General features: G+C 43.4%; 1 non-coding gene across 1 annotated transcript; it reads left to right on the top strand.

Moving 5' to 3' along the window:
• The first annotated feature begins 5,126 nt into the window (after positions 1-5,126).
• Positions 5,127-5,201, top strand: Trnat-ugu. Its single transcript has one exon. It is a non-coding gene; the product is annotated as a tRNA-Thr (tRNA).
• The last annotated feature ends 20,750 nt before the right edge of the window (positions 5,202-25,951 follow it).

Here is a 25,951-nt window from a genome sequence, read left to right as displayed (position 1 = left end):
CTCGTGCACCAACTATAAGACCACATTCAAACTCAGTTAAATCTTGATAACCTGCCATTGTAGCAGCAGTAACCGATCTAACAACTTCGCCAGATACTTGTCTGATACAGGCGTTGTCAACCGAAGCGCCGTATTCTGCCAGAGTACATATCTCTGTATGAGTATGCCTATAGCAGTTTCTTTGGCGCTTCAGTGAATCTTAATCACGTGCGAACTACGGAAGCGTAATACGAGCGAGAGAAGTCTTTTTAACGGCTTAATGAATCGGATGCAGTAGTTGAGAAAATAATGAGACAGATTTCTAGCTTATCACCGGTATTATTCATACTTTAGATTGAGCAAGCAATAAGGGTAGTCAGGAAGACATTTGGAAAAGAGATTAAAATTCAGCGAGAAGAATTAAAGACTCTGTGATTTTGTTGGTGGCATTGTAATTCTGTCAGAGACTGCAGACGGCTTTGAAGATCATCTGAATGGAGTGGATAGTGTGTTTCAAAGAGGTTGCAGGATGAATAATACAAAGAGAAAACAAGATTAATAGAATGCAGTAGAAAAAACTAAGGCGATAGAGGAGAATATCGTCGTCGCCGTTGTTGTTGTTAATGTTGTTGCTGTAGCCTTCACTCCGAAGACTGCTTTGATGCAGCTCTCCACACTACTCTACCTTGTGGAGGGCTCATCATCTCCGAATAACTACTGCAACCCACATAAATTTGAACCTGCTTACTGTGTTCATGCCTTCGGTCTCCCTCTACGATTTTTATCCCCAACATTTCACTCCGTTACCAAATTGACTGTGGTATTGCCTGATGCCTCAGATTGTGTTCTAGCAATCGAATGCTGCGTATAGTATGATAGTGCTATAAATGTCTTTTTTCCCCAGTTCGGTTTAACACCAGCATTAACAACTGCTCGATCTACTCATCTGACCTTCAGCATCCTTCTATACCATCGCATTTCAAAAGCTTCTACACTCCTGGAAATGGAAAAAGGAACACATTGACACCGGTGTGTCAGACCCACCATACTTGCTCCGGACACTGCGAGAGGGCTGTACAAGCAATGATCAATTTCCAGGAGTGTATTATCTTTTCGCCCGTTTACAGTCCCCGTTTTAGATCCGTTTAAAGCTACATTCCACATAAATATTTTCAGAAAAAACTTCGTAACACTTTACATTTGATGCCAACAATTTCCCTTTTTCATGATACCTTTCCTTGGTACAGCCAATCATCATTTTGTATCCTCTCTACTTCCACCATCATCAGTTGTTTTGCTGCTGAAGTAGCACGACTCATCCACTACTTATCATGTCACATTTACTAATCTAAGTCAACCAGAATCACCTGATTTAATTCGAGTTCCTGCCATTACCCTCGTTTTACGTTTGTTGCTGTTCATCTTATGGTGCAAATGGTTCAAATGGCTCTGAGCACTATGGGACTTAACATCTTTGGTCATCAGTCCCCTAGAACTTAGAACTACTTAAACCTAACTAACCTAAGGACAGCACACAACACCCAGCCATCACGAGGCAGAGAAAATCCCTGACCCCGCCGGGAATCGAACCCGGGAACCCGGGCGTGGGAAGCGAGAACGCTACCGCACGACCACGAGATGCGGGCGTTCATCTTATGATCTCTTCCCAAGACACCATCCATTCCGTTCAATTGTTCTTCCAGCTCCTTTCCTGTCTCTGACTGAACTTGAACTCCCTTTTTATAACCGTCGTTAGTTTCCTTTACTGACTGCTCAATGCACAGATTGTATAACACTGGGGATAGGCACATGTTTTATAATTCCTTTTGGTTTCTGGGTGTGTGAACAACACGGTTACCTAACACAATGTTTTTCTCTTTCTTTCAGAGGTGGCACAACCTGTGACTGAAGTTCATGCAACACCCAGTCCTTCTGCATTGGGTAGCCGACTGAATAACCCGTCATCTTTCTTCAATGTGAGCTTGTGGGAGTATGATGCCAATTGTTGGGCGGCAAATATGCAAGTAGTTCATTTTTTATCTTCTGCAGTAATAATAATAATAGTTTTTATGCACACTTGCGAGAAATTTCTTATGATAGTTTTATTTCATTTTTAATTATTTTTTTAATTTTTTTATGAGAAGGCGTCATACTTGAAAGGATGTTTCTGGTTCTCACTAATGTTCATGCAGCCCACAGGTGTACACAGAGCCTTCTATTACTTCTACATGTCGAGTGGGTGCACAGGTGAACGTCGCTCATACGAAGGTAATCCCAAAACAAAGGTCTCCTATTTTTTTATAAGTACATAGACCTGTTTATTTCTACAATGGTTTACATAAGTTTACAGCGTGAACATTTAGCTATTTTTCGACATAATCACCGTTTCTGTCGATGCGCTTTTGTAGACGCTGTGGCAATTTTTGTATGCCCATGTCATACCACCTCGCCGCCATGCTGTTCAGAAAGTTCTGCACCTGTTCTTTTACCTCGTCGTCGGAGCTGAATCGCTGGGACCACAATTAACGCTGACAGGTACTGTGAGTCTCTGAAAAAACTCAAACGGGCAATTCAGAACCGGAGAAGAGGAATGTTGAGCAAGGGGGTACACATTCTCCATGACAGCGCTCGCCCACACATCGCTCGGCAAACCGTTGCTCTGCTGCAACAGTTTCAGTGGAACATAATCACCCACCCACCGTACAGTCCTGACTTGACGCCCAGTGACTGTCACCTGTTCCCTAGGTTAAAAGAACATTTGGTCGGAAAGCTATTCAGCTCCGACGACGAGGTAAAAGAACAGGTTCGTAACTTTCTGAACAGCATGGCGGCGAGCTGGTATGACATGGGCATACAAAAACTGCCACAGCGTCTACAAAAATGCATCGGCAGAAATGGTGATTATGTCGAAAAATAGCTAAATGTTCACGTTTAGAAATAAACAGGTCTATGTACTTATAAAAAAAATAGGTGACCTTACTTTTGAGGTTACCTTTGTAGCCTAATACTGCACGAACCACACTTTGCCTGTGGAGCAGTGCGTGTTTCAAGGAGAAGTTAGCCTCGAGGACGGCGCATCCGGACACGAACATCGAGCTGGTGGAACAAGAAATGTGGTTCGTGCAACTAGGCGACATGTTTCCATTGATCCACTGTCCAGTCTTGATGACCTCGAGCCCAGTCAATCATAACTGATGATATCATTGGGTCAACATGGGAACAACATTTGCGGGTCGCCTGGTCTGGAGGCTCTTGTTCAACAGTGTACAGTCTGCGCAGAATACCGTGACCGCTAGATGCTCAGTCGGCAGGACACCCGTGGGAAAAGCAGTAGTTTTGGGGGTTACGGGTAGGCACTGTAGGGGAAATTCCGAGTGCCGGAGGAGAAGTGTCTTTCTAAATTGAAACCTGCGCTCACATATGGTTCAAATGGCTCTGAGCACTGTGGGACTTAACATCTGTGGTCATCAGTCCACTAGAACGTAGAACTACTTAAACCTAAATAACCTAAGGACATCACACACATCCATGCCCGAGGCAGGATTCGAACCTGCGACCGTAGCGGTCACGCGGTTCCAGACTGAAGCGCCTAGAACAGCACGGTCACACCGGCCGGCCCTGCGCTCACATTTTTTGTAAATATTAAGTGAAGCATCACCATGCCCACACTTGGTGCTAATATCTGCTTCTTTTGCCAAAACACAGCGGAGTTTACACAGTCTCACTTCACTAACATGTTGTGGAGACAGTTTCTAGAGAATTGTGAAGTGAGGAACTGAGGAAAAGTAAGGTCAGATGCTTGTAAAAAAAAAAAAAAAAAGCAAAGCCAACAGTATTTCTCGACAGCCCTTAAAACTTACATTATCTCACCGACTAAGTCCGTAGTTCGTGGAATAACATGGTCGATAATGAAGTTTTGCTGAAATAAGGAATGTTGTGGATATTGCACTCTGGCTTAATCGCTTTTCTCGAGATTGGTGACAGGTAGAGACCTCCACTGAAGTGTAAACAAAAATTCAATATGTTAGCTAAATATGATATGCAGTGACATATTATGAAATATGCACCAAACGCAAAATCACAGCGACCTCTATTTTTCATTGTACACTCTTTCGAATTTCGCGCAGAGTCTTACTCCCATTTAAATATCACAATAACTGCGACTATTAACGAAATGATGGGTACATCATCATGAACCTGACATAAAAAGCTATAAGTAAAGCTAAACGAAACGTTTTTACCGAATACTTACTGTAAAATCGTTTGAAAAAGACTGCAGGGCGTGCACTTCGATTCTACAGGGTGATTCAAAAAGAATACCACAACTTTAGGAATTTAAAACTCTGCAACGACAAAAGGCAGAGCTAAGCACTATCTGTCGGCGAATTAAGGGAGCTATAAAGTTTCATTTAGTTGTACATTTGTTCGCTTGAGGCGCTGTTGACTAGGCGTCAGCGTCAGTTGATGCTAAGATGGCGACCGCTCAACAGAAAGCTTCTTGTGTTATTGAGTACGGCAGAAGTGAATCGACGACAGTTGTTCAGCGTGCATTTCGAACGAAGTATGGTGTTAAACCTCCTGATAGGTGGTGTATTAAACGTTGGTATAAGCAGTTTACAGAGAATGGGTGTTTGTGCAAAGGGAAAAGTTCTGGACGGCCGAGAACGAGTGATGAAAATGTAGCACGCATCCAGCAAGCATTTGTTCGCAGCCCAGGAAAATCGACTCGCAGAGCTAGCAGAGAGCTGCAAATTCCACAATCAACTGTATGGAGAGTCCTACGAAAAAGGTTAGTTATGAAACCTTATCGTCAACTACCCGAGGCGATGGATCGGCCGCCAGGCAGCCCGTGACAGAGCACTTCATCACTGGCCTCCAAGAAGCCCTGATCTTACCCCCTGCGATTTTTTCTTATGGGGGTATGTTAAGGATATGGTGTTTCGGCCACCTTTCCCAGCCACCATTGATGATTTAAAACGAGAAATAACAGCAGCTATCCAAACTGTTACGCCTGGTATGCTACAGAGAGTGTGGAACGAGTTGGAGTATCGGGTTGATATTGCTCGAGTGTCTGGATGGGGCCATATTGAACATCTCTGAACTTGTTTTTGAGTGAAAAAAAAACCTGCAGTCGCACTATCCTCCGTGCCGTCGATGGCTCAGATGGGTAGAGCGTCTGCCGTGTAAGCAGGAGATCCCGGGTTCGAGACCCGGCCGGGGCACACATTTTCACCTGTCTCCGTTAATATAGATCAACTCCCGTCAGCAGCTGAAGGTAATAATATAATTCTAATTTCGTTCTAGACGGCTGCAGGTCATCAATGGTGTCGGTTCTTTCGGGCATGTCCGAAAGAACAGACACCATATCCATATATGATCACAATCCGTCATCAGATCTGCCACACTTTGCCACGTATCTTGCTTCATAGATTGGCCGACCTCCAAGTTTGTAATGAGGTGTGGACCCTCAGCAGTCTGTCGACCACTGATGTTTTCGTTCTCTTTCAACCACTTTCCGTAGATGCTCACGCCGCTACCAAGCGAGCAACCGAAGAGATCCACAGTTTCCAAAATGCTCGCTCCGAGATGCCGAGTGCCCGCATCTCGTGGTTGTGCGGTAGCGTTCTCGCTTCCCACGCCCGGGTTCCCGGGTTCGATTCCCGGCGGGGTCAGGGATTTTCTCTGCCTCGTGATGGCTGGGTGTTGTGTGATGTCCTTAGGTTAGTTAGGTTTAAGTAGTTCTAAGTTCTAGGGGACTGATGACCATAGATGTTAAGTCCCATAATGCTCAGAGCCATTTGAACCATTTTTTTTCGAGATGCCGAGTAATAACAATCTGACGTTAGTGAAAGACGCTTATGTCAGGAGTTTTTCCCATTCCCTATTCGTTTCTGTTTCGCTAGTCTACTTGCAATGCCATCAGCCGCCACGCTGTCTTACAGCGGGTAATGGCCACAGTACTTTGACTCGTGAGTAGGTGGTACATATCTATTATGAAGTGTTCACATTATCGTGATCAAGAAACACAGTTTTACCATAGACTTCAGTTTTGTTTAAGAACAAATTGTAATTCGTTTCCCCCTTCCAAGAAGCTTTTAGCTCAGATCCTGGGTTCTCTCATGTATCGCAGGTAGCACTAGGTTTATCTGCTGGTATACTTGATCGATTAATGTGAAGATGACACTTGTGTTGCTGAATCATGAGGCAAGCCGCCTCTTTGTCTGAAGAGACAAAACTGGTCATAGTCCTGGAATTACAATATCTTCAGTTCAAGGCTTCAGATGGATGTTTCGAACTGTAACAACATTTACGGATCATCCACGTCATTTTAAAAATTCGGTCCACAGCTCTGCGAAATTTCTAGCTATTTGCCAACTGAGAGCTGTTTCGACATGTTGAATACACAGAGAGCCATACTGGACGTTAACAATGTACCGCGGCATTATACACTACTGGCCATTGCTACACCAAGAAGAAATGCAGATGATAAACGGGTATTCATTCGACAAATATATTATACTAGAACTGACATGTGATTACATTTTCACGCAATTTTCATGCATAGAAACCAGTACCCAGGACAACCACCTCTGGCCGTAATAACGGCCTTGATACGCCTGGGCATTCAGTCAGAGCTTGAATGCCGTGTACAGGTACAACTGCCCGTGCAGCTTCATCACGATACCACAGTTCATCAAGAGTAGTGACTGGCGTTTGTGACAAGCCAGTTACTCGGCCACCATTGACCAGACGTTTTCAGTTGGTGAGAGATCTGGAGAATGTGCTGGCCAGGGCACCAGTCGAACATTTTCTGTATCCAGAAAGGCCCGTGCAGGACCTGCAACATGCGGTCGTGCATTATCCTACTGAAATGTAGGGTTTCGCAGGGATCGAATGAAGGGTGGAGCCACGGGTCGTAACACATCTGAAATGTAACGTCCACTGTTCAAAGTGCCGTCAATGCGAACAAGAGGTGACCGAGATGCGTAACCAGTGGCACCCCATACCATCACGCCGGGTGATATGCCAGTAAGGCGATGAGGAATACACCTTCCAATATGCGTTCACCGCGATGTCGCCAAACACGGATGCGACCGTCATGATGCTGTAAACATAACCTGGATTCATCCGAAAAAATGACGTTTTGCCATTCGTGCACCCAGGTTCGTCGTTGAGTACACGACTGCAGGCGCTCCTGTCTGTGATGCAGCGTCGAGGGTAACTGCAGCCATGGTCTCCGAGCTGATAGTCCATGCTGCTGCAAACGTCGTCGAACTGTTCGTGCAGATGGTTGTTGTCCTGCAAACGTCCCCATCTGTTGACTCAGGGATCGAGACGTGGCTGCACGATTCGTTACAGCCATGCCGACAAGATGCTTGTCAATTCGACTGCTCGTTGGGATCCAGCACGGCGTTCCGTATTACCCTCCTGAACCCACCAATTCCATATTCTGCTACTAGTCATTGGATCTCAACCAACGCGAGCAGCAATGTCGCGATACGATAAACCGCAATCGTGATAGGCTACAATCTGACCTTCATCAAAGTCGGAAACGTGATGGTACGCATTTCTCCTCCTTACACGAGGCATCACAACAACGTTTCATCAGGCAACGCCGATCAACTGCTGTTTGTGTATGAGAAATCGGTTGGAAACTTTCCTCAACTCAGCACGTTGTAGTTGTCACAACCGGCGCCAACCTTGTGGGAATGCTCTGAAAAGCTAATCATTTGCATATCACAGCATCTTCTTCCTGTCGGTTAAATTTCGCGTCTGTAGCACGTCATCATCGTGGTGTAGCAATCTTAATGGCCAGTAGTGTACGTTCGTCGCTAGATTACGCTACTGAAGCACCTTACGAATGTGGCAGTGCCCCCGACTATGCACTACACGAGACAGACAATCCACAGAACACTGCCGTATGTGATACATGATACCAGTCAGACATGTGATCTAGCTTATTACGAACGGATCCGTACATCTTGGCTTAGCATGATTTGTGAGGCGCTGAACTTACAGCCTAATCTTTTCTATCAGCCTACAGCACTGGCTACATCAACCACCTCACCTGATACTGCCTCTCACCTAATCCCATCTGTCTCATCAACATCACTTATATTTTTTTCAAGATGTTCGTCTTATATTCGGAAGATACGGAAGCAAACAAAATGTTCCAACTCCTGGCTAAGGACGGCGGAAGTCTATAGAAGTTCTTCGTTATCCATATAAACTGTCAGACTACATCCTTATCGACAATTCCAAAAGTACCGTAGAGTTAGCCCGCTCGGTTAGCCGCACGGACTTGTGTCGAGGTGCGGTGAGCCGGCCTGTCTGTGGTTGGTTTTTAGGAGGTTTTCCATCTGCCTCGGCGAATGTGGCCTGGTTCCTCTTATTCCGCCTCAGCTACACTATGTCGGCGATTGCTGCGCAAGAAAGCTCTCCACGTACGCGTACACCACCATTACTCTACCACGCAAACATGGGGTTACACTCGTCTGGTGTGAGACGTTCCCTGGGGTGAGGTGGGGGGGGGGGGGGGGGGGAGGGGGATTCCACCGGGTGCCGAACCGCACAATAACCCTGAAAGAGTAGTTCGGTTTGGGGCGGCGGAGGGGTGAAGTGGACTGCGGTAGTCGTCGTGGGGTTGTGGACCACAATGGCTGCGGCGGGGTCGGAGCCTCTTCGTCATTTCTAGGCCCCCGGTTAACATACAATACAATACCGTAGAGTTATTAAATCAGAAGTGGAACTTAAAGCGTAACAGAGATTTCTCTACAGTTACGCGCCAACATGAACTTGTCCAGTTACTTTAGATATAATAACACAGCAACATCTCACAATATGTGATGATAGGTAAAGTGAAAAAGCGGATTACGACACAGGATCGTCGTTCTTGTACTAAATTACGTCCAACTGCCGTTATCTCTACGTAAATAAAAATGACCTTACAGGAATCGGGAGGTATGATGCAGTCATTGCAGTTGACAAAGTTATGACATTGCACAAAAGTACAGTCTGGTTGCACTAAAAACCCTGTACATTTCAGACAAGGTTATCTAAACGTCAGACATCTACACTAATTTCCAACAGTTTGGGACACGGATGTTATTCGCCATACGTGTCCGGCATGAAATGAATCCTATGCTCACCCATATGACTGGCGTGTCCCACCCTTTGGGGGTGTTAAACATTAGACAGAGAGCAGGAAACGCTTAATAAAGCATTAATCAAGGCAGGACTGAGCCTATCCACGTGTATTACGGCAGTGTTCTGGCATCTAGGCACAGTGGACAGTGTTAGATTCCTGTAAGAAGGTGATATCCAGCTGTAAACAAGCTGCATGCAAAACAAGGAGACAACCGAAGGCTGCATTTCATCACGTAAAGGTCGAATAAGAAATAAGTGGAAGTATGCGTTCCTCGAACAGATACAAGTTATATCCATTTGCTGATCAGATGTTCGAACGTAATGGATTCATGACTTTCTAGCAGGCGTACGTAATCATCAATGTCGAGAGAACGATCGTATGGCCCATAACATGCGGTACATGAAGTATGCCTATAGTGCCACAAAGGACATAACGTGAAATGAGTAGTGCTTAAGAATCAGTGTCAGAAGGCGAGATACTTCATACTCGTAGACTGAAGGTCTATCGTATATGTCAAATATGAAGCATTAACTCATATATGGTGTTGCACAACAAATTTATACACATTGAGTTGGTGTACTTTACTTGCATGTTGCACTTTTTACTTATAGACTACAGACGTTCAGTGTCACATTACCAATAACATGTTTTAAAAATATATTAACTTGCTTTCGGTAAAGTTTTGACTAACTCTGTTTATTTTGGTACCACAATGCTTTTTTAAAAGAAAGTGCTACAGCACGAACATAGCTGTATTCTTTAATTCAGCTAGTTTTAGTTAGGCAAACACTCACACCAGAATGACACAGATTAAGGTTCAAAATCTTTTTGGATAATTATTGCAATGCAAAGTCTCTATACCTTTACTTTTCTTTAGGATGGCTATGTGGCTACGGACATGGACCTGGATCTGGAAATGAACATGGATTTTAATATGGATATTGATCTGGCTATGGCTACGGAGGATCTGGAAATTGTTGTGGAAGAACATGTACAGGACATACAGCCTGACTTGTCAGCGGAATTGGACCTCATACAAATTTTACCTGATGACGCACAGCATCTACACCTGACGCCCTGTTGTAATGATGATTTAATGCCACACAATTTACACTTACGCGATGAGATGAAGATGCTGAAGAAAGAAGACGCTTCTTTTACGGAAGAGGTGGTAGTCATATGGATTCGTTGTGTTGTTACGCAGGAATTTGTCGTACGCGAAACATAAGGAGCGAAAGTTTAACTATAACGTGTGCAGAAATCAGATCGCAGTTGTAAGAGCCGAGAAACACGAGAAGGGAGCAGTAGCTGTGAAATGACAGACGTTTCTGTAATCCGTCCCCCCATGTTATTCGGTGTGCTCAGGGAACGTGAAGGAAACGACAGTATACGGGCAGTCGATATGAAGGGTGTTCAATTTCTGCTCTGGTCAGTGCGTCCACCACACTTCTCCTGTCAAATCATCTGGTCACAGGCCGTAGAGAGAACGGCACCCAACACTCGCAAGACTCGTAGGGCTGATGAACTCTGGCAGAGCGTTGCAGTAACATGTTACTCAGCCGTTGCAGTAACATGTCACTCAGCCCAGCTCGCCACAAAGTCTAACCGGCTTACAGCCTTGTTGCAGCCAGAGGTGACATGTGTATACCTTCAAATCAACAATATGTTTAATCGTGTATTCTTCATGCTGTACTGAGGTTGCACAAGAAGTAAAATTTCGTTATTTTCCGCTTCTCCTGGAGTTGTAATTTCAATGATCTTTCTCCGACTTGAGAGCATGGAAAACCTTTTAGAATAAGGAGCATCGTTTCCCATCAGATTTTGGGCAACAGTTAAGTCTCCCAGTGCTGAGCGCGTTAACACGCCGCTTCTGGGATTTGGGGAGGCGAGCCTCGCAGATTAACCACTAGTGCTGTTGAGACAGCCGTCTTCAACGTGGTTTTGGGGCTGTATGCCACTTCCAGCAAGGTATACACCGGCCTCGTACCCACGTCCCGACTCAGATATGCCACGCGCAAACATTTCGAAAACCTTCTCACGCTTGAAAATGAGATGTGCACTAGACGCAGACAGATGGGGGACGTACACAAATTCCAACCTATCCACCCATCCATCCCCCGCCAATATCCTTAGTATCTTTTCAGCCGGCTCACGGAACACTGCCGACCTCAACAGAAGAAGAGGGTACCGCAAAGGAGAAGAAGAAGAAGAAGGAAGAGGACTAAGAGCAGGCTCTCAGTTAAAACTCTTTCTGAACTACGCTGACAAGGTAACCGGCGTAAGTGAGAAAACTGACACATGTTCATACACTGAAGAGCCAAAGAAACTGGTACACCTGCCTAATATCGTGTAAAACCACGGCGAGCACGCTGGAGTACTGCAACATGACGCGGCATGGGCTTGAATAACGTCGGAAGTAGTGCTGGAGGGAACTGACACCGTGAATCCTGCAGCTCTGTCCATAAATCCGTAAGAGTACGAGGGTACCCAAGATAAAGGAGAGAGAGCCTTATAGAGACATTTTTAGAAAATATAAAATTCTTACGGTGTACCCCATGTATATACTGCATACAGTCATGTTCGTGCAACAAAATCCTAAATTTAATATGAGAAACAGTAATGTACACAACTATGATACGCGGGGAAGGGAAAATTTTCATAGAATTGTGACCAATAAAAAGGCAACGGACCACAGCCCACACAGAATGGGAGCAATTTTCTACAATGCACTACCCTGTGAACTCAAGAAAGTAAATCTAAATATGCTAAAGAGTAGACTGAAGCAATTATTAATAAAGAAGTGTTGTTACTCTGTAGAGGACTTTAAGTTGTAGTGCCATCTTGGAAAACAGTGTATATAGACAATGTCTCCGATCTATCAGTGGAATGAAATTATGTAATTATACAATGTATTATGTGTACAGTACTATTATAAATATAAGCTAAATTGTGTTACACTATAGAGGAATCTACTTTTAGTGCCCTTTTGAAAAATAATGTGTACAGACATGTGTCTGATCCTTATGTTGTTATGAAAGAATGTAACTATTTTACTGTATATGTGTAAGGTAATCTAAATTTTCCTGACAATATCCGAAAACTTTTTGTTATATGGACAGAAAATAAAATAAATGAAAAAATCTGCATGAAGTTGCAGAGGGGATGCACTTCTGTCACGCTCAAAATTCTCTTCAGTCGTTGTTGGTCCCGATTTTGCGGGATCTTTTTCCGACCTCAGCGACGTCGGAGATTTGATGTTCTACCAGATTCTTGGTATTCACGGTACACTCATGAAATGAGCGCACGGGAAAATCCCCATTTCATCGCTACCTCGGAGATGCTGTGTCCCATCGCTCGGGGCTGACTATAACACCACGTTCAAACTCACTCAAGTCTTGATAACCTGCCACTGTAGCAGCAGTAGCCGATCTAACAACTGCGCCAGACACTTGATGTCATACATAGGCGTTGGCAACCGCAGCGCCGTAGTCTGCGTATTTACGTACCTCTGTATTTGAATACGCGTGCCTATATCCGTTTCTTTGGCGTTTCAGGATGAATACACATGTGGGGGTAAAGCATGCAACGGTTTTGTTTTCATCACACTAACAAAGACCTAACAACGTATTTTTTCCCCCTTAAGCATTTAGGTAATTTCTCTAGCGATGACCCAACTGCAACTCCAATATATGGCTCTTAATACCAAGGAAAACGCCACAGTTTACCACATATCCCCATAAAAAACTGAAAGATATGCAGATTATACATAACACTGTAAGTTCCCCACTGTGTGTTTCTGTATGAAATTTAGCCCAAATTTACCTCCCACTCTATAAAAACTCTACGTATTACCAAAACTTTGTACTCACAAACTGTTATCCAACTTCATTCAGTATGCTAACGTTTGACTAAACAGAACCTCATATGAATTGACTTGCAATTGATCTGGATACAACTAGTCTTTATATTAAATGCACAACTGAAGTAAAACAATTATGTGGTTCTAATCAAAATTTCCACTTACATCTTGACAACATTGTCGCAGATTTCTCGAAAGCACAAAAGTAAACAGCAAGCAGGCAGCGGCGAAGCTAGATTTCCACCTTTAAACAAAACTTCCAAACAATATGCAAACTGTTCCATACCACATAATGCAATGTGGTAATGCGTAATCATAAACCTTCTTTAAACAGTGTGATGGGGATAGCAACTATTCCTATGAAACGGTATTCCAACGCAACGATTTTAGAATGAAGTATGTTTTCAAAAAGACAGAGTAAACTTCGCGTGATCTTTAAACGTAACATTGGTCTGAACAATACTATGCTTAACAAAGTGAACAGTGATTTGAAAAGGGTAGAGTCTTAATAGAGAATGTCTATAAAAACCAGGCAGCTTAATCAGTTGATATGTTAATGCATGACTCAGGGAAGTGTGGTGGTCTTTCTCTCAGCTCTGAGCAAGTTAACAGAGTTAACTAGCTGACAATAATCATTGCGACAAACTAGCTACACAGTGCTGCATTCTTACCTCAGACTTCCTCTCTTCATCAACAACAAAAAAAAGACCGTTATTCAACATATATATTCTTTTCGCATTTCAATATATATATATGATATTCATCCTTGCTATCGTTTACAATAAATCTTTCTTGATCTAACAGAGATACAACCAAAAGTCAACACATCACTACCAAATACGTCCATTAACCACCGCACCTCAACTAAGAATGTATCAGAGGCAAAGGCTGTGCCACAACAAGATAAAAGTTCGTTTAACGGTAACATAACTTTCTCTCTCTCTGAAGTGCACAGCGATAACTTACAAAAATCAAAATGACATGCCCGTCTTACAACGCTTGTATATCAATTGTTGCATACATGATCCATCAGCTGACGCAGAAAACCGACGGATTCTGTCGGCACTCACGTACTTTGCACAACAAATTTTCCAGAATATTCACTAAACATCCTAGCGATACCACTGACTCACACATTACTATAATTTAAACAGTAATATACAAGACATTCAACCAACACCTTGACCCCAGGATACTGACTGAAGACAAAACAATATGCGCGAGGCACACATTCGTACAATATAATGGTAACACTGATAACCATGACATTCAAGCAGCATTTTGGCCTCGTATATGAATGATTTTAAACAGGAATGTTAAACGATTGTGCATTCCAACAATATTTGAGTTATCTGCAGAAGACATTGCCATCTTCTGCAGGACTCTCACGCAATGTATACAGGATGTTTTTAAAAAAGTTCACATATTGCTGCACGGCGTTGTTTTGGCCAGACTAGAAGAAAAGTTCCTATAATAATGTGTTCAGAAACCGATACCTGTTAAGGGGAATACTGATGGATGGAATACAACCCGTCGGCTTTGAAAAATGACGTCACAAGTTACCACAGATTAGGCATTGTAAAGAAATAGACGAATGTTGAGAAACAAAGGAATGTAGTATAGAGAAAACAGATCGTAGACGTATATCCATATTTCGAATGTAATGTTAAACATATCGCTTTTTTTGCAGCAAAAATTACTAGAATCCTATTATTCAGCTGATTTGTATAGATCAGCTGAAGGATAGAATACGTGTGCAAGCAAAAGAAAAAAAAGTTCACCTACTACCAACTGAAGTACAGGATATAAATTTTACGTACGTCGTTTTTTTTTACCTTTGCTAGTACTAGTATCTACGAAAGAACAGGGTACTGCTACTACCGAAGGTCAAAGAATCGAAAAACGTAAAATTTGTATCCTGTACTTCAGTTATAGATCAGCTGAAGAATAGGATACTAGTACTAATATAGCGAAGGCTAAAAAAGGGACAAACGTAGAATTTGTGTCCTGTACTCCATTTGACCTATATATGTCAACTGAGGGATAGAATACAACCTTCGTAGTTCAATTGGGATAGAAGATGCCAGTGTTATGTATGCCGCTTTCTTCGCTTTTGCTAGTAGTAGTATCCTATTCTTCAATTGACCTACATAGTACAGGATGTTAATCTACTGCAGAGGAAATAGCAATTGGAACGACTCCCTATCAGACATAGTTATAATTCACAATGTGTACACAAATTATTTAAAATTACCACAACCGACAAAAAGTACACACCATATCTCTCTCTTAATAACACAGTCATTTGTTCTTTTTTACTATTATGACCCTTTGCCACAGAAGATAATAGATTTATTATCTATGGCTCGAAAATAACCATTTAATATCTATGACTAAATTATGACGTCATTGGTCATAGCGGAGGAGTTGTATCCCATTCTTCAGTTGACCCTTGTTGAGATATGAGACAATCTATCATTGCCATCTGTCCGTTTCGTAGAAATAAACGTTATAGGCACTGCTGCATGTATTTCTAGGCATCTTGACACATCCTTGAGCCTATTCTCGCAGTGAACCACGCACGCTTTCAAATACACCTGCCCGCTTTCGGACCGCGTCACATGTGTTGACCACACACTCCTGTAACGTCTATACCAATATCTTTATATACGTCCCCTTACCCAGAACCATGCAACGACTTCAGGTGCGGTGAACGGGAAGGTATACAACTGGACGTTCTCGACCAATCCGTCGGCCATGAGGCGTTGCGGTGGGTCTGCAGAGAATGAGGTGAGGCCCCGTCGTACACAAAAGACGGTAGTTGTCTTCCTGCTCTCCGATAGCGCTGGTAATTCATTGCGCGGGAATCGGTGTTTGCTGAAGTGTATCTCTGTATCAGTCAGTCAGCAACAAATCACGCCCATACACAGATACTGAAGCGATCCTGCCTGATGTCTCACCTCTATGAACGATCGAGGAACTGCATCTACCTATACGTGCATATTGTGGTAACCACAGAAATGCCCTTATTCACAAAACACGACGTTCCGTAAGGAGGCGCCACTATGACTAAACTATGACGTCATTGGTCATAGCGGAGGAGTTGTATCCCATTCTTCAGTTGACCCCTGTTGAGATATGAGACAATCTGTCTATCATTGCCATCTGTCCGTTTCGTAGAAATAAACGTTATAGGCACTGCTGCTAGTGTTGCCAACCTTGACTCACAGGCCCGTCGTGACCTCTCTACTTAGCGATTGTGTGTGCAAAGCAAGAGAACCACAGACCCACTATGAGCTGCTTTGACCTACCGTCGTGGTTTGTAAAGATAGCTGGCAGCAAGCTACTCTTATTATCTGATACAAGAAGAAAACAGGAAAAGTATTCACAGAAATCAGCGAAACATCAGTTTTTGCTCCTACTGCTTTCGTCCATTACTTTGCAAAAACAGACATGACGTCTGATGGGATACCGCAATCACTGGTTATACAATGTTACTAATAATCCGTCTTGATTGCAAAAAATGTTTATTCACATGACCGGTTTCTGTTCCTCTAGAACCATCTTCAGATCTGAAACGACAATGATACTAATTTGCTAGTTCACAAATGCAAACCTTTTTCATCCTATCCGATCAACGTCAAATGTACCAGAACGTACCTGCAATTTCGGTTACCGTCCACCGTCCACACACAGCAACCTCCACATGCTGCGTCACATTAAATTGATTGGCAGAATGCACGTCTTTTATATTAATTATAAAACTATTACCAACAGGTGGCGTCTGGTACATTTTTTACATTACATATGCACATATTGTTTTAAGTAGATTTTTCTAATTTACTTTTATCTCTAAAAATACTTAATTAAAATCTGTAATTGTCAAAGTTAAAATCTGTACTTGTCAAAATTAAAATACACAATAAAATCATCATTTTTGTACGATCGAAAATAAAGGGCGATTTCTATATCCATGGCGCTGGTGTAGACTTGTTTTCCTCCATGGTCTGCTGCCGTGGCTCCCGCTATTTCGGTGTTATGCTGCGAGCCGTTCAGTCGTGTGATGTCCATCGCCGTGGGTATGGGGGCCGTGCAGGAGGGCCCCGTCAACGACGCCAGGCGCTGCATGCATCTTCCAGCTGTTTCCCCGTGCACCATCTCTCATCCTTCGGCTTGGACTTCTATACGCAACAGTGATCATCTCAGTAAGTCGTCATAAATGCTAAAAATGTTATGACTGAAATCACTTTGCTCGTTGAGGAATAAATCCGGATCTTTCTTTTTGTGGGTGAATATTTCAACTTCTTCCAAAATGTTAAGAAACCGTCTCTTATGAGCTCTATGTAGGATGTCTTGAATCTGGTTTCGAAATTCCTACCAGTCTGCCCTGTGTATTGTTTACAGCAACATCACATTTGATCTGAATCCTGAAATTTATTCCTACTATTACATATTTTGTGCCGGAGCTTCAATTTTAGCGTGTTATTTGTTCGGAACCCTTTTTAAACGTTGGATTTACGAAAGCATCTTTTTCAATCTTATCTGTAATTCTTCCATTGTAAGTGAGAGCCACGCATTTTTTCTTGTTGTTCCTCTTAACTGCGACTTGACTTCGTCCTATTTGTTTAATTTGCCTCGTTTTTATCTTATTATAAATATTCATCACCTCCTTAGACGTATATCCGTTGACAACTACAGATTTTAATTAAGTATTTTTAGAGATAAAAGTAAATTAGAAAAATTTACTTAATACAGTATGTGCATATGTAATGTAGCGAATGTACCAGACGCCACCTGTCGGTAATAGTTTTATAATTAATGTAAATGACGTGCATTCTGCCAACCAATTTTATGTGACGCAGCATGTGAAGGTTGCTGTGTGTGGACGGGTTACTCCCGTAACCGAAATTGCAGGTACGTTCTGGTACATTTGACGATGATCGGATAGGATGAAAAAGGTTTGCATTTGTGAAATAGTGAATTAGTATCATTGTCGTTTCAGATCTGAAGATGGTTCTAGAGGAACCGAAACCGGTCATGTGAATAAACATTTTTGCAATCAAGACGGATTATTAGTAATATCGTTCCATTACGCCATTATAGTGTGTGATAGCTTGATACACACTGAATTATGGAACGTTACTGGGCGACGGTTTCATTTGGTCAAACACTTTGTGGCAGGATCACCGTGGATTTGGTACGTGCGACGTCTGTTTTGACACACTCCATTGAAAGCGAAGTGGGGCAGTTTTCAAAGCTGTATTACTGATTCTACATAAGCAAAAGACATCTTCGAAGCGTATATACAGTACACCGGCGGAAATGCAGTGTGCTTCACCATGAATGCCTCTGGACGGAATTACTCCCGTATTTCCTTGCTTGTACGATATGCTGATTAAAGTACCACACTTATACGAGCTTATTTTCAGTACAGAAAGCAGCCAGTCTTATAGATGAAGTATAGTGTGAGTACACGATGGCTGTTGGACGTTATTAGAACTTTTCACTTGGAGATCTAAACGCCCTATGCACAGAGGATGTGCACGCCACCTGGTCGAAAGTAGCTGGACACCCCTATGTAGAGCGGCATAGAACACCAGCTATCACAACAGCGAACCCACCAGTGTAAAAGGAGGCGGATAGGTTCATGCAGTACCAGCAACATGGCGCGGTCAGGAGAACTCAGTCACTTCGAATGTGTGCTAGTCGTTGAATGTCACCTAAGCAACAAATCCGCCACGGACATTTCAATCTTTCTTGTAAAAAGAAAAGCATGAAATCAGCGGTGTCCCACTATACTACCAGCTGTCCAGCCAGCGCAGTCACTGTCTGCAGAGAGTTACAAAGAATGGGGTATATTGGTCGAGTGGCTCGTCATAAGCCCAAAGACCTTGTAAAAAATAACTAGACCCACCGATGGCGCTGCAGTCGCTGGATAATTTGAACCTTCGGCTGGACGCCATTATAGTGGTTGTAGACTGTTCTGTAGTATTGTTGTTTATGAAGACCCTGATTCAACGTTGTATATTTGTTGGGGCGTACATACAGTATTTGTTGCTCATAATTCTACTGTCTGTACGTTCCAATAAAAAGAAGTACAATGGTGAAGAGTTGTGCAGCGATTAATTGTACAAATAAATTCGAGAAAGGAACGAATATTACATTTCACAGATATGTGAATATTTTAAGTTGTTTTGTACGTCAGTGCACTTGCTTAATAAATGTTTTTGTAACACGGTATTAGCATAATGTCTGTGCATCTATTTGCAGGTTTCCTTTCTCAAAACCACAGCTGTTACAAAAATGGTTACGCGCTGTCAGGAGGCAAGATTTCCGACCGACAGAATACCATTTTATCTGTTCTGATCATTTTGAAAAAAGTTGGCTGATCGGTAGTGTTTTCATGGTCTAGATTAGGTTGAAACTTGATAATTTGGTGGTGAGCTGCCAAAGCACTATGCCATATATAACGCGCTTCTCGTCATAAAATCTAAAGCAAGGTAAATATCTATTAATATAGTGGGCAAATCTTCGAGTATTTTGATGCATTTTGCGTCCATCTATCGTAAATTAACTACGAAAAATGCTAGGGGTGCAGTACATAACTTTTAGCTACGGCAGATTCCATGTAGTACGTAAGATAAATTCATAAACAGTGACTAGTTGCTGTTTGTTCATAAATTAAAAAGTATGTTGTAGCAACGTATTTAAATGAGGCATTATGTTTGTGACCTAACTCAAGGGAAGGCATTTTATAACCAAAAGCGATGTACAAACATTCGAACTCCGCGCGTCAGTTTACCACTCTAATGGCCGCCGCCCAGCTATCCAGTTTGTCCGCTCTTCACAGTCGACCACTAGTGCGGTTGTGGGGGCCTGCATAAGCCACACATTTCTGTAGTCTCTCACACGATACTTGATAGTAGAGGAGCAGTGTATGTTCTAGATTTAACCCTTTCGGGACGCGAGGCCCCGTATACGTGGCCCGATTGTTGCGTCACACACCCAGCGCTGTATGTAGGGACTGGCTTGGAGTATCGACACGGGACGGGGCGCATCCTGACAAAGGGGTGATTGTTCTGGCTGATTTCAGGTGGGGATCGGCAACGCTTTCTTGCTGTATGTATATGTCATCATAGCAAAGAAAAGAGGAGAGACACCAAAGAGTCATTTGCAGTTTCGGAAGAGTCTCGTGAAGGAGCTTGTGGGCGACATCAGGTCTCAACCAACCCATCGAGGAAGAGGCCACGCTCTGAGCATGGTGACCTACACAGGATGGACGGCCTGTACCATGCTATCGCAAGAATGGACACCGGAAAACAGGGTGACTGTGTCGTTTGCAGTGATCGCTCCACGCCAGGAGGGCGCAAACTGTACCCCTTTTTTTGTGAAATTTTTCCGTCCAACCCTTCTTTTCATGTGCCTGAGTGCTTCAACAGGTATCACAAAGTAGCAGAGTACCGAAAGGACTTGTAGAATATGGTTGCCTATCGAAAAATCGATATGCCAAAGTTGTAAAGTTCGTTTTAAGCAAATTTTATTATATTTTGTAATTTATTGACATAAATTTTTCATCCTTCAAAATGGCCTTTTTTTCTTCTCACGGACGTCCCTCAAAAGATAAAATTGTATTTTGTATGTCGATTTAAAGATAAAACTTTAAAGAATAAAATACAACTAATTTTAATATGTCTAGTTCAATGCCTCACCTCTCAACTAAAAAAAAGTAATAAAAAATTAAATTTTTCATTTTTTTCTATTTTAACACCACCGCCAAGTCAAAAAGTGCGCAATATGGAATAATGAAAATAGCATGCCAGTAAAGAGTGTGTTTTAAGCTTCATTTCCAAAAAAAATTACACCGATAAGTTAAAAACTATAGATTTTATAAGCGATGGAAGAAACCTATGGGATATGGAACCCGCACACCGCCGCCGAATTGCTCCGCTTTGGGGAAACGCGCTCGGTCCGGAAAGGGTTAAAGGGAACCTTACCTCAAGAGAAAATGAGATAAAGGGCATCAAATTACACCTGAGGCAATTACGCGAATTATATTTAAGGTCGTCACCTCCTCACTCTGCCTGCCGGAGTGGCCGTGCGGTTCTAGACGCTACAGTCCGGAGCCGAGCGCCCGCTACGGTCGCAGGTTCGAATCCTGCCTCGGGCATGGATGTGTGTGATGTCCTTAGGTTAGTTAGGTTTAATTAGTTCTAAGTTCTAGGCGACTGATGACGTCAGAAGTTAAGTCGCATAGTGCTCAGAGCTATTTGAACCATTTTTGAAGGTTGTGAGGTTTCCTTGGTAGTTGGAGAGTGACTCCAACTACCAAGGAAACCTCACAAATCGGGCAGTTCATTCATCGTCTCCCACCCCCTACATCTAGGCAAATAACATGTGTTAAAAATGGCGGAAAACCCCTCTTATCCCCGCTTTTCGCCCTGGAGCAATGGAAACACTTTAAAATTGCGGGAAACAACTTTGCCTCATTTTCTTCCTTTTATTACTAGCGTTTGTTTCTCTGATCTATAGGTAGCGTCTTGGATTAGTAATTGAAACGTCCTGGCCCCCGCCACCGCTTAAATTTGAAATAAATCATCAGTATTGGTGGTCGAAGACTTCCGGCATAAGAAGTCACACTTATTTTGCCAACGGCCTTGTCAAAGAGAGTGGATCCCTCATTTTCCTCCTTTCATTACCAGCGTTTACTTCTCTGGTCTACTGACAGCGTTTTTGATTAGTAATCAAAACGTCGTCGGCTTCTCGTTCGAACCCCTCCACCGCTTAAATTTCGAATTAAATCATCAGCGTTGGCGACCGAAAACTTTCGGCATAAGAAGTCGCCCTCATTTTGCCAACGGCCTTATCAAAGAGGGAGGACAGAGGTTCAGGACGCTCTCTTATTCTTGGAGTGGGGAACTGCCCCGAAAGGCGGAAGAATCAGCAATGATAAACAGCACGAGGCTGCAGAAGGCAACGGAAAGCGGGAGAGTGTGTACCTGGAAAGTAAAATGTTGCGGTGGACTACTTTTTTCCGCCGTGTCTTTTTAACACTGTAGTCAAGACCACGAGAAAATGAATAATCAACGGAAGGTTAATGTTACCCTTTGGCAGTCCCCTCCTGGAGATCCGAATGGGCGACTATTCCGCAATCTTTTGCCAGTGGAGAGATCAATGTGACACTTCTTCAGTTACAGGTCACATTTTCTGTGGAAAGACATTTTGTGTCATGGAAATTGTCTGAAGCATGACGGAGTCTCCCGCTCCTGTGAAAACGATGCTGCTGCCACCTTGTGATGATACAGTGACCACAGCTCACAGCAGCTACTCTAGAACGTAGCAAAGCAGTCTATAGGACCTTGTGGTTTAGCAGCATAGCAGATTAGCAGGTTATAGAGACGCAAGTCAGTTAAGCGGCGTCCAATTGACAGCAACCGTTTCAGTACAATTGCATAACGAAAAAACATGCGAACCCAAAATCTGCAGTTTTCAGGTTTTAATGCAAAAAGTAAAATGTTTCCGGAAAAACTACTTAAGCATACGTTCCAGCTTTGCTTCGTTTGCATGAAGTTTTTCAGTAGCACTGCAGGTGACTGACCTTAAAGCTTTCTGCTTTCCTTCAGTCAAATATAGATGCGAACACGATTCTTTTCGTGGCAGGGCGTTAAAGTTTGCCATAATACACTGAAGCGCCAAAGAAGCTGATACAGGCATGCGTTTATCAAATACACAGATATGTAAACAGGCAGAAGACAGCGCTGCGGTCGACAACGCCTATATAAGACATTAAGCGTCTCGCGCAGTTGTTAGATCGGTTACTGCTGCTAGAATGACAGGTTATCAAGACTTAAGTGAGCTTGAACGTGGGGCAACGAAACTGCAGAAGTAGCACTCCTGGAAGAAAGGATATTACGGAGACATGGCTTAGCCGCAGCCTGGGGGATGTTTCCAGAATGAAAACTACGCAGGAGAGTTTCTGTGAAGTTTGTAAGGTAGGAAACGAGGTACTGGCCGAATTGAAGCTGTGAGGACAGGTCGTGAGTCGTGCTTGGGTAGCTCAGTTGGTTGAGCACTTTCCCGCGAAAGGCAAAGTTACCGAATTCGAATCTCGGTGTGGCGCACCGTTTTAATCTGCCAGGAAGTTTCAAGAAGACAGATTGTTGGAAAATGGGAGTCAGTGGTCTGCATATTATTAGACGTCTGGTGGTGACAACGGCTTATATAGGCCTAAGAATTTGCAACTTGCTTACGTCACTTTTTGCCATAAAGCATGAAACTTCACCATTGAATGTAAAGAATAACTGCTGGTAAAACTTCTACGTTACTTGATTTACAAACTCCAGAGTGGAACTGAAAGTAATGAGACTGTTTTCTCTTTACTTATTCCGACCATTACTAAACTAATACACAATATTATAGCGCAACGCAATCTGACGTTCAATAATCCCTACAAAAGAATAGCCCTGACTAACAATAACCTATACCCTTCATGAATCATTTACCTCACAGAAATCTTCGTTACTCGAACTACTGCAATACAGCGAGCGCCAATACTGCCACCTAAATAAAAGATTCTAACTACTGAAGGCACTAACTACTGATAGGCATATAGTTAGCAAATGAAAGATTTTGATAGAGAACAAACAATGTATTTACCTTAATAGTGTTCAAAAGTCATAATATATATAAATTCTTGACATCCAGTTTAACAGATTACCTTTTTCTGACGGACACACGTCCATATCGTCTGCTCATATTAACATCTCAAAACTCTGACATCTCTCTCCCCACATCCACCACTGCTGGCGGCTCACATCCAACAGCCCAACACTACTCGCTGTTCACATCCAACAGCCCAACACTACACTGGCGAAAAAACTTCCAACAACGAGTTCTATCAGCCACAGAGTGCACACAGCGCAGTCACCGATTTTAATTGAGAGCGCTACGTGGCATTAACAACATAAAAACCTAAATAGCCTACTTACGAGCTGCTCACGCTGATTTGTATCTTTAGGCTGATGGTTGTCACCATTCGTGTGTGCGTGAAAGGGTACTGTGTGCCTTGGTTCACAGAGCCCATGTTGTCTCGGACCCTGAGTGATTGTCAGCTGGGTTAGACCACCTCAAACTCTAACTTCTCCGCGTTTATTTGCGGAAGCACAACAGAATAGATGGCCTGCCGGCGTTGCGTGAGAACTGTTGCGAATTACTAGGAGCGATAGGAAAAGAAGCGAATGAATCAGGAAACAATTTGGAGAAGAAGACATACTGAAAATGAAATGGCGGTGCACACGGATCGTACACTAACTTATGAAAAGTATCCGGACAGGTATTTGCAGACATTAACCTTTCGCCTTTATGAGGCTTCAACTCTGCTGAGGATACTTCAGTGAGGTATACGAATGTCTGTGGAGGAGTGGCTACCCATTCTTCCCCAAGAGACGAAACCAGAGGAGGAAGTTATGTTGGTCGCTGGGGTCTGGGGAGAAGTCGACGTTCTGACTCATCCCGAAGGAGTTCCATTGGGTTCAGGTCGGTGCTCTCCGCAGACCAGTCCATTTAAGGAATATTACTGCCCACAGACTATTGCCTCACTGACGCTGTTCTGTGACAGGGTGCACTGACACGCGGATACAAACATCGTCTCCGAACTGGTCCTCTACTGCATACAATGCTGTAAAACGTGTTCATATCCTTCCGCATCAAGTGATTTCTTAACCGCAATAAGGGGACCACACCCTAATCATGAAAAACACTCCCATACCGCAACACCTCCTCCTCCTCCTTGTGCTAGCAGGACTGCTGGGAGAAATTTGGAACTCACGATCGATTCCTTCCACTGATTTCACGCGACTTTTTACAACCGCCATCCATAATGCACGACGGTCCCTGTCCATCAGTACATCTAAATCTACATAGATACTCCGCAAGCCAATGTACGGCGCGTGGCGGATGGTACCCTGTACCGCTACTTATTATTTCCTTTTGCTGTTCCACTCGTAAATAGAGCGAGGGAAAAACGACTGTCTGTATGCTTCCATATGAGTCCTACTTTTCTCGTATCGTACTTTTGTGGTCCTTACGCGCAACGTATGTTGCCTGCATTAGAATCGTCCGGTAGCCAGCTTCAGTGTCTCTCGAGAAAAACGTCGCCTTCCCTCCAAGGATTCTCATTTGAGATCCCAAAGCATCACTTACGTGTTGTTCGAACCTACCGGTAATAAATCTAGCAGATCGCCTCTGAATTGCTTCGATGTCTTCCTTCAGTCCAACCTGTTACGGATCCCAAACACACCAGCAGTACTCAAGAATAGGTCGCACCAACGTCCTATATGCGGTCTCCTTTTACAGGTGAACCACTCTTTCCTAAAATTCTCCCAATAAACCGAAGTCAACCATTCGCCTTCCATCGACAGTTCTCACAAGCTCGTTCCATCTCATATTACTTTGCAACGTTGGGCCCAGGTATTTAAACGACTTGACTGCGTCAAGTAGGAAGCTAGTCATACTATATCCGAACATTACAGGTTTGATGTGCCTTCTCATCCGCATTAACTTACATTTTTCCACATTTAGGGCTAGCTTTCATTCATGACACCAACTGGAAATTCTGTCCAAGTCGTCTTGGTTGGTTGGTTGGTTTGGGGAAGGAGACCAGACAGCGTGGTCATCGGTCTCATCGGATTAGGGAAGGATGGGGAAGGAAGTCGGCCGTGCCCTTTCAGAGGAACCATCCCGGCATTAGCCTGGAGTGATTTAGGGAAATCACGGAAAACCTAAATCAGGATGGCCGGACGCGGGATTGAACCGTCGTCCTCCCGAATGCGAGTCCAGTGTCTAACCACTGCGCCACCTCGCTCGGTCAAGTCGTCTTGTATCTTCCTACAGTCACTCAGTCCGACACCTTACTGTATACCACGGCATCATCAGTAAACAACCGCAGATTGCAGTCCATCCTGTCTGCC

This window comes from Schistocerca americana, chromosome 5, assembly GCF_021461395.2.
Source record: "Schistocerca americana isolate TAMUIC-IGC-003095 chromosome 5, iqSchAmer2.1, whole genome shotgun sequence".
NCBI classification, from domain to species: Eukaryota; Metazoa; Arthropoda; class Insecta; order Orthoptera; family Acrididae; genus Schistocerca; species Schistocerca americana.
This window is presented reverse-complemented; position numbering and strand designations above follow the sequence as displayed.